Below are 8,450 nucleotides of genomic sequence, written 5' to 3'. Positions count from 1 at the left end.
TTTGACTCAATAATGGAGAAGGGAGTGTTTAGGAGTATGGGAGGATTTGAGTTTTCTTCCTTGTCTTTATTTCTTTTCTAGAGTAATGAAAATGTTCTAAAAATTGAGAAAAAATTAATTGTGGTGATGGATGGTGTATGATGGTACTGTGGGCAATTGATTGTGCACTTTGGATCTTTGGATGTTTGTATGGTATGTGAACAATCTCAATAAAATTAAATTAAAAAAAGATTAGCTTTGCATGATCTTTTATTCTTTGTGGAGGTCTGATGTTTACAATACCTCTTGCAAAATAATTCATTAACCTGACCCATATAACCAGCCGGGACAGTGAATGACACCACCTCAGGCTTCCACATTACAAAAGAAGTTGGAGAGTTCGGTTAGTTGTTTAAGAGCTCAATCTTGGGAGGTTCATCCCCAAAAAGAAATTAGGGGAGAATATTTGTTCTGTTTGAATGCTTAGGAAAATTTCTGCAGAGCCCTCCTCTAGCAGGAAATTCAGTGGAGACAAATCCAAAAGAAAAAAAAAATTCTAACAAGTAACTCAGACCAAAAGAAAAATTAAGTTGCTTCAGGAAAAGATACTTCAGAGTGATTATTCCGAAATTCCTAGGAGTAACTCTCAGAGGTGGTGTTAAATCCATCTGTAGATAGATTACCTGAGGTTTATTCGTGAGAGTGAAATAACCATCATGTTGACTTTGCAACTTTAATGAAAAGCACTAATTATAACTGTTAGCAATGAATCAAAGGAATATTTAACATGTCCCTTTGGTTATGTTCCACCCCACAACTAATGAGATAACATGCCCTTTCTAATCAGTTCTGCCTTCTGATTGTGAACCAGAGGATGGAATTTTTTTTTTCCCAGAACCACAGAAGTCAGAAAACGGCGTGCACTCCAGTAATGAAAAAGTGTGGAGATATCAAAAGAGTTGAACCTCCTTTAGTCTCCAGTTTCCCTTCCTCAGGTAGAAAAGGATAATCCTTTAGGAAGTGAGCTGGTAATGACAAGTTTTGCTTTGGCACAGAGCATTTATTATTGTGCTAGGCACTTAATATTGTGCTTTCTCATTACAGCTTCTCAGCAGCACTCTGAGGCAGATATTGCATATATTTTCGCAGGGGAAATAGACAGTTAATGATCAATAATGTGTTTGTAGTCTGGTATGTGGAATAAGAGACTTTGGAATCCAGCTTTTATTCCAAAACTCGACATTTCCACTGACTTTCACTACTAAATGAGTGTAGGCACTATAGGAGAAGGAAAAGGTGCCCATGAAAATCAGAATCTAGTATTACTGGTGAAGACAGACATTGGGAACCCCACTGGTCTTTCAGCTTATTTGAATCAGAAACATGAAGATTAAGACTGATTAAAATATATTTATACATATTTTAGATTTATGAATCTCCTTAAAGCAGAATTTGGCCAAGTTTTAACAAAATAATGCTCTTTAATAAAGTAATTTTTGATCTGAAGATTGTTTATAAAATGCAAATGTTACTAGGCTAAAATATGCACTGAATAGTCTTGCTGCTCTTCTATATTTGAGGAAAATTACACAAGAAACATTTAAATAATTTACAGTTACTGAAAGGAGAGAAGTCATTAATTGGTGTTAATATTTATGTACTATTTGAATATGGTAAAATGGTACTGGGTTGATCCTAAGGTTTAAACCTATCAAAACAACTGAAATGCCTGAAAAAGACCTAAATACTTATAATTAAAATGAAACCAATTGTAAGATGATAAATAAAATGGAGGATGGAGGTCAGGTAGACCTACCAAAAACTATCAAAATTAATATATTACATTTTAACTTAAATGACTACAAAATAAAATTAGAAATGAGAATATTTATAACAAACAAAAATCATTTAAAAATTTAGGGATTATTATAACTGTGATGGTTAGGATGTATTATGTCCCCAGAACAACACATTCTTTGATGCAATCTTGTAGGGGCAGTTTTATTAGTGTTGATTAGGTTGGAATCCTTTGATTGTTTCCATGGAGATGTGACTCAGTCAACTGTGGGTTGAGACCTTTGCTTGGATAATTTTCATGGAGGTGTTATCCCACTCATTCAGGGTAGATCTTAATTGAATCACTGGAGTCCTATAAAAGTGTTCAAAGACAGAAGGAAGAGCTACAGCTGAGAGACATTTTGAAGATGACCGTTGAAAGCAAACTTTTGCTCTGGAGAAGCTAAGAGAGGACAGAGGACAAACACCCCAAGAGCAACATTTTGAAGAATGCACAGGAATTGAGAGAGGAGCTGGAACACAGCCTGGGAGCAAGCAGACGCCAGCTACATGCCTTCCCAGCTAACAGAGGTTTTCTGGATGCCAATGGACTTTCTCCAGAGAGGGCACCCTATTGTTGATGCCTTACCTTGGACACTTTATGGACTTAAGACTGTAACTTTGTAACCAAATAAACCTCCTTTATAAAAGCCAATCCATTTCTGGTGTTTTGCATAATGGCAGCATTAGCAAACTGGAACAATAAACTAGTATAATTTTCTGCTGAATTGGACTTTGACCCTTATGGTCTTATTGGTGAACTTTTTCAAAGATTTCAAGAATAAATAATACCTAGTTATATATCATGAAAGATGATAGACCACCAATTGCACTTTTTTCTTTCAGAGACAAAGGACTTTATTACTCACAGCCAAAGCAATAACCAGAGCTATAAGCTGTTCTTTATCAGTTCACCATGCTCCCCAAATCCTACAAGGGCAATGCAAAAGGCCATGATAGATGCCTGCAAGTGTACCAATTGCATTTTGAGGCAGATATGACCTCCATACTGAAATTCAAGCAGATGTTTTTAAAGGGTCTCATTCTGAACAGATATACAGGATGGAAAATAAAAAACAGGCAAATGTTATAGAAACAAATGACAATAACTGTTATGACTCAGGATAACAAGGTTGGTGTTCAACAGAATAGTTATTAAATCAACATCAGCAGAAAAAATGATAAAAATCCAAAGTATTAACAACAGATAACTTTTAAAATATCAATAAAATTTACCATTCATCTTTGATTTAATTACCCCTGGTAATGATTTTGTAGGCTTTTCCAATAAGTGTGGTAATTCCTTAAAACAAAGAACTAACATTACCATTGGGAAAACATAAGAATATTTCTTAGGGAGAAACTAAGCAATCTTGGCACCATTTTTATTTATATGTGGTTGAAGAAGCTTGTCACTGCCATACAACATAAGAGAAAGATAAGGGAGAAAAGCGGTACACATTTGTATGAATACTGCTTTTTCTCTAGACAGCTACACTTTCTATATGGTAAATCTATTAACATAACTTTATAACTAGCAAAACCTATAATATGTAAATGTACTAGCAAAGGACTAATTCAAGACATTGCAGGGTATACAATTTAAAAAATGCATCTCTGAACCTTGAGGACATTATGTTGAGTGAAACAAGCCAGAAATGAAAGACAATACTGTAAGGCCTCACTAGTATAAAAATGAATCTTATTTCTAGAGTCCAACAATGACAAGCTACAATTTTAAATGTTTGGGTATTAATTTATATGAGCCATTTATAGGAAGTTATGAAACTGTATTTGGTAAATTAAGAAAGATGCTTAAATAGAAGCATATTGTTACAGATTTGAGGAACTACATTTAAAAGACCTTAGTCCCATAAGAGACATCCTAGTATGATGGGAAAGTACTAAATGGAGAGTCACAATACCAGAATTTTAGTCCTTGCTTCTCTACTTACCAGTTGTATAATCTGATGGTGAGATTTTATACATCTTGCCATGGTGAAAAGGAAACTCAGAGTGATTTTACTTGGAAAGGTCACTCTGAGCTTCCATTTCACCATGTATAAAATAGAAATAATTCTTCACAGAATTATTGTAAGCATTGAGTTAGATAATGCACATGAAAGAACATCAAAAGGAATGCCAGTGTGTGGCATTAGTGTGTAGATTTATCACAGTTCCATTTAACATTCCAGCTGGATACTTTATATAATTTGACAGAATTGTGATAATTCTGCAAAGATAGATATGTCTTTTTAACTTAGGAAAAGAACAACAATGGGAGCCTTGCCCTTCTAATCCTTAAAACATGCTATTAAACAACATTTCTAATATTCTATGGTGCTGAATAGAAAGTTTAAGAGTAATAAACCAATTGGAAAGAAATATTTAATAACTGCTATGGAAAAGCCAGCTGAATATCACTATGGAAAAATAAATTAGATCCATTCTACATATACCACAATTTGTTCCAGATGGTTTAAAATGTTAAATATAACAGTTAAAACAAAACTAGACTATTATACCAATAGTGGTACAAAGGAAACTTTATGGAAATTGAAAAGCATTATTGACAAAGTAGAAGAGATTAACTGAAAGAAAGATGAAAAATGTATCCTAAACAGGAAGAAGACAAAAGAAGAAATGGACAAAGTGCTTCATATTTTTTAAAAAAAGTTTTCTACTCTTTATGAGTCAAATTTATAAAAGGATATGGTACAGATGAGAAGATATAAATTAAAATCAATTCTTAGAAAGATATACATATTTCCTAATATTAAATATGAAAATTAAAACAACTTTGACCTAGTTTTTGAAAAAAGTTCAAAAATTTTTATTATTGCCTGTGTCCTCATACCAGTAGCAGTGTATATTCATAGTCTTAAAAGAGCTATTGACAAGAATATAGTAAGAGTTCTATAGTTGAGCAATCTTTTGCCATACTAATTCCATTTTAGTAGTATATGCCCAGGACATATTTAAAAGAAAAAAAAAGAGATTGTTGTATAAAGATGTTTCTAGCGATTCCATTCATAAGAGTTAAAAAAAAAAAAAAAATCCCAATAATTGAGAAATGGATAAGTAAGTTTTGGTATATTGTTATTGCTACCATAGACTGTTATATAGCCATTAAATACTTGTTAATATACTTAAAATTGTATGAAAAAATGTTCAAGTGAAACTCAAAAAATATTATGTATAAATTGTATTTACTAATGATATTTATATAACAATTTAGGTCTCTACCTTGAAAAGAATCAGAACAGATGTAATTAACTGGACTTTAAGGAGTTCTTAGTCTTTTTTTTCTGTGAAGAGTTGAAGTGTGCAATAAAAAATAAAAGAATAATTGGTAAAGTTAAAAAAAAATGTCATTTATACCCTTCTTAGGCTTGTCTCTACTTTCCTCTGGTGTCTTATTCCAAGGTATTACCTCTCTTAAATGTTATATTTGAGTAATAGAAAGCATTGTGCTTATTAAAACATAAAATTTTCCCTCCCTATATTTCCAAGCTTGTGCTATTCCTTCTTCCTGGACATGCCTTTCTGAAAAGCCCCATCTCATAATTAATTCCTACCTAGTCTTCAAAGCTCAGTTCAAATTCTTTCCTTGTCCCTCCCAGGTGGGCCAGTCATCCACCTCTACTCATATAACTTGCTATCTACATCTCTTTCATTGTACTTACAATCATTGTTGTGCCATTTTATATGTGACAGATGTCCCCAAAAAACAGTAAAAGTTGTTGATGGAAATAATAGCAGCACTGTGGCTGCTTTCCCATCCCTAATTAAACTTTCTCTAGGACATGGCCAAGGTTATGTCCTCAAAAAATGCAAAATTTTCTCAATTTTCTCTGGTATGGGTTTTCTCTCCTGCAAGCCTGAATGGTAATTTTTGACTTCCCCCTTCTATATAATTTGGTAAAAACCCTCTCCATTCTGTCATGTCACCCTTACTCTGCGTGCCTATACTATAGCCATGATCACTAGTTATTTACCTGGCCTAAGGTTGTGCCACCTCCTAAATGATTGTGTTCTGATCACACTGGCATGTCACAGACTTCGTGGGCCTCTGTCCTGATTTTGGATCTATATGCCATGTTTTGAGGGTTGACCCCACACAACTCTGATTAACCATCCCTACTGGAAGTATATAATACTTGCTTCATACCAACCTACGTGTGTGTGTGTGTGTGTGTGTGTGTGTGTGTGTGTGTGTTTGTGTTTGTGTGTTGAAAGAGAAGAAAGGGAGGGAGGTATGTTCATGAGCTGACCACATCATTCAGGTTCTGTCACATAGACTGAAGAAAAAATACACATTGATTTTTCTAAAAGATGATATTTGCTACCAGAAGAGTAAAGAATTAAAGAAGAGAGGAAAAGCTGGGGAAGGGCTACTTGTCGAAGAGCTCGCTGAATGAGTGTACTGTGCATTCAAGGGTGAGTCAAGAGCCTTGGGAAAGCCTGAGACTTGTATTTGTAGTTGAGAGTATATATGGAAAACTGTAATCTGGATGATGTTTGGGCTCAAAAGCACCACAACTGGCAGAGACTAAAGGCAAATGAATGATCTGATAAGAAGAAAGAAAGAAAGAGGTAGGAAAATAAGTACAGAAATGAGAGGTGCTTGGGGTGGTGGTGGTTGTGATGAGCCTTGTGAAACAAGGTAGAGGAGCAATTTAGAAGCCAGTTGGGAGGCTGCATAGGTAGGTAATCCTTCTGGTACGCCACATCCCGTGTCTCTGGCAAACTATGGGCTCACCCTAATTGACTAAGGGAGAGAGTCAATGAGGTGACATGACAGGAATCAATTTCTCCATAGAACAGGAGAAATGGGGTGGGGCAGCATTGCTTTTCCTGCACCAGCTATCTGTCAGTGGCAAAAACCTGGGGAGAGAATCCTATAATGTCAGGAATCTTCAGCCTCAGATGCCCCTGGGGGAGGAAAGGGGGATAGAGGTCAAGGAGAAGAGTGATGAGAGGCTCCTGCCCACAGGACTTCCACCCCAGGGACCCTTGTTTCTCCTCAGATTCTCCCAGCTGGAGCCACAGGGTTTCACATGCACAGAGGAAGAAGGAGGATAAATCCTGCCCTGACAGGCACCATCTGTTGCCTCTCACAGACCCTGGTGCCTATCCTTACCACCTCTTTCCTTCTTCAGTACAGACCAAGTCTTCAGTTTTTTTTTAAAGATTAGCAGCATTGGGTGAGTCTTCCCTACTGTCCTGTGCCAGGGTTTCAGGGGTGGGCATTGGGGCAAGAACATGAGAGGAGAGGAAGAAAATGCAAGAAGATATGTTAGTGCCCAGAAAGATCAGTGCCTGGAAGGAGGTGGTCAGAATTCACATTCTTGCTCCATCCCTAACCACTTGAGTCACTGTAGGCAAATGTATTCCCTCCATTGGGCCTCAGCTTTTTCATTTGCAAAATGAAGTCTTGGAACCCAGGATCTGCACAAAAATCTCTTCTATTTCTGAAACTCTCAAAGTCTATGCACAGAACCAGAGCCCGAGAGAGGATCACGGCTTGTGCTGCCTGAAGGTGAGGAGAGATCATCTATAATATCCCCTTACTAAGGTCAGGAGAAAAGGCTGCCTTGCTCCTTCTGACCAGGGCCTGCATGGCCAGGCTAGTCCTTCCTCAATCATGTCTGCAGATCAACATCCCACAGGCATCAGGATGGCACACACCCTCCCTTCATGGGGCTGGGTCTCCACAGACTCTGGTATACCAGCTGTCCCCCTTCCTCTCACAAACCAAACAGCCGTCCATTCATTCAACACATATATTAAGTATATGTTATGTGCCAGGCACAGAGGTTGTCACAGAAAATATAGCAGGAAAGACCCTTGTGGCTTCTTCAGTATCTAGGATATGTCCTCTCTCTTCCAAAATCCTCTTCCACCTTGGTCCCAAGAGGATGTTTACACATGAGTTTCACCATCACAGGAATGTTCTACCTGGTTCAAGAATGAGATAGCTGGTCCAAGTCCTTGTGCTTAGGCATGGTTCCATTTGCTATTCTCTTATTCATAAAAACCAGTGGCCTCTACCAATTGTTCATTTTAAAAATTCAGGTAATACTAAATTGAAAAAAAACTAATATTTATAACACATAGGTAAGGTAGAGAGCTGATCACTCATTGAATACTGGAAACTCCTTTATTCAAAAATTTCCTTTTCAGGTCTCATGTTTATCCCTTCTGCTGTGGATATTGAAATTACATTGTAATTAGACTTGACTCTGTGCTGATAAATGGATTTTTCTGTTTGTTTCTAAGTAGAAATGCAAAAACACCTGCTATTCCCTATCAAGGAATACTATATCTCATTTCTAGGAAAATACTCCCTAGAACTTCCTTTTCAGGAGGAATAATCCCAGCCTGGTCACCATCTCCTATAGACTTCTTGCTTCCACCAGATCCCTCCCCATGTCCTTTTGGTCCCTCTGAAGTCAGTGAACACTGGGCTCAGCACAGATCTTCAGGACAAGAGGTAAACACTTAATTGATTTATTCACTCATTTCATTTTTCTTGCAGCAAACATATAGTGATGCCTAATATGGATTAGACATTGTAATGAAGTCCAGATGTCTTAGAGAAGAATCACAGTTCTGTTGATAAAATCATAAAT

The sequence above is a fragment of the Choloepus didactylus genome, chromosome 6 (genome assembly GCF_015220235.1).
Source record: "Choloepus didactylus isolate mChoDid1 chromosome 6, mChoDid1.pri, whole genome shotgun sequence".
Classification (NCBI taxonomy): domain Eukaryota; kingdom Metazoa; phylum Chordata; class Mammalia; order Pilosa; family Megalonychidae; genus Choloepus; species Choloepus didactylus.
The sequence above is the reverse complement of the archived record's forward strand: the minus strand, read 5'-3'. Positions refer to the sequence as shown.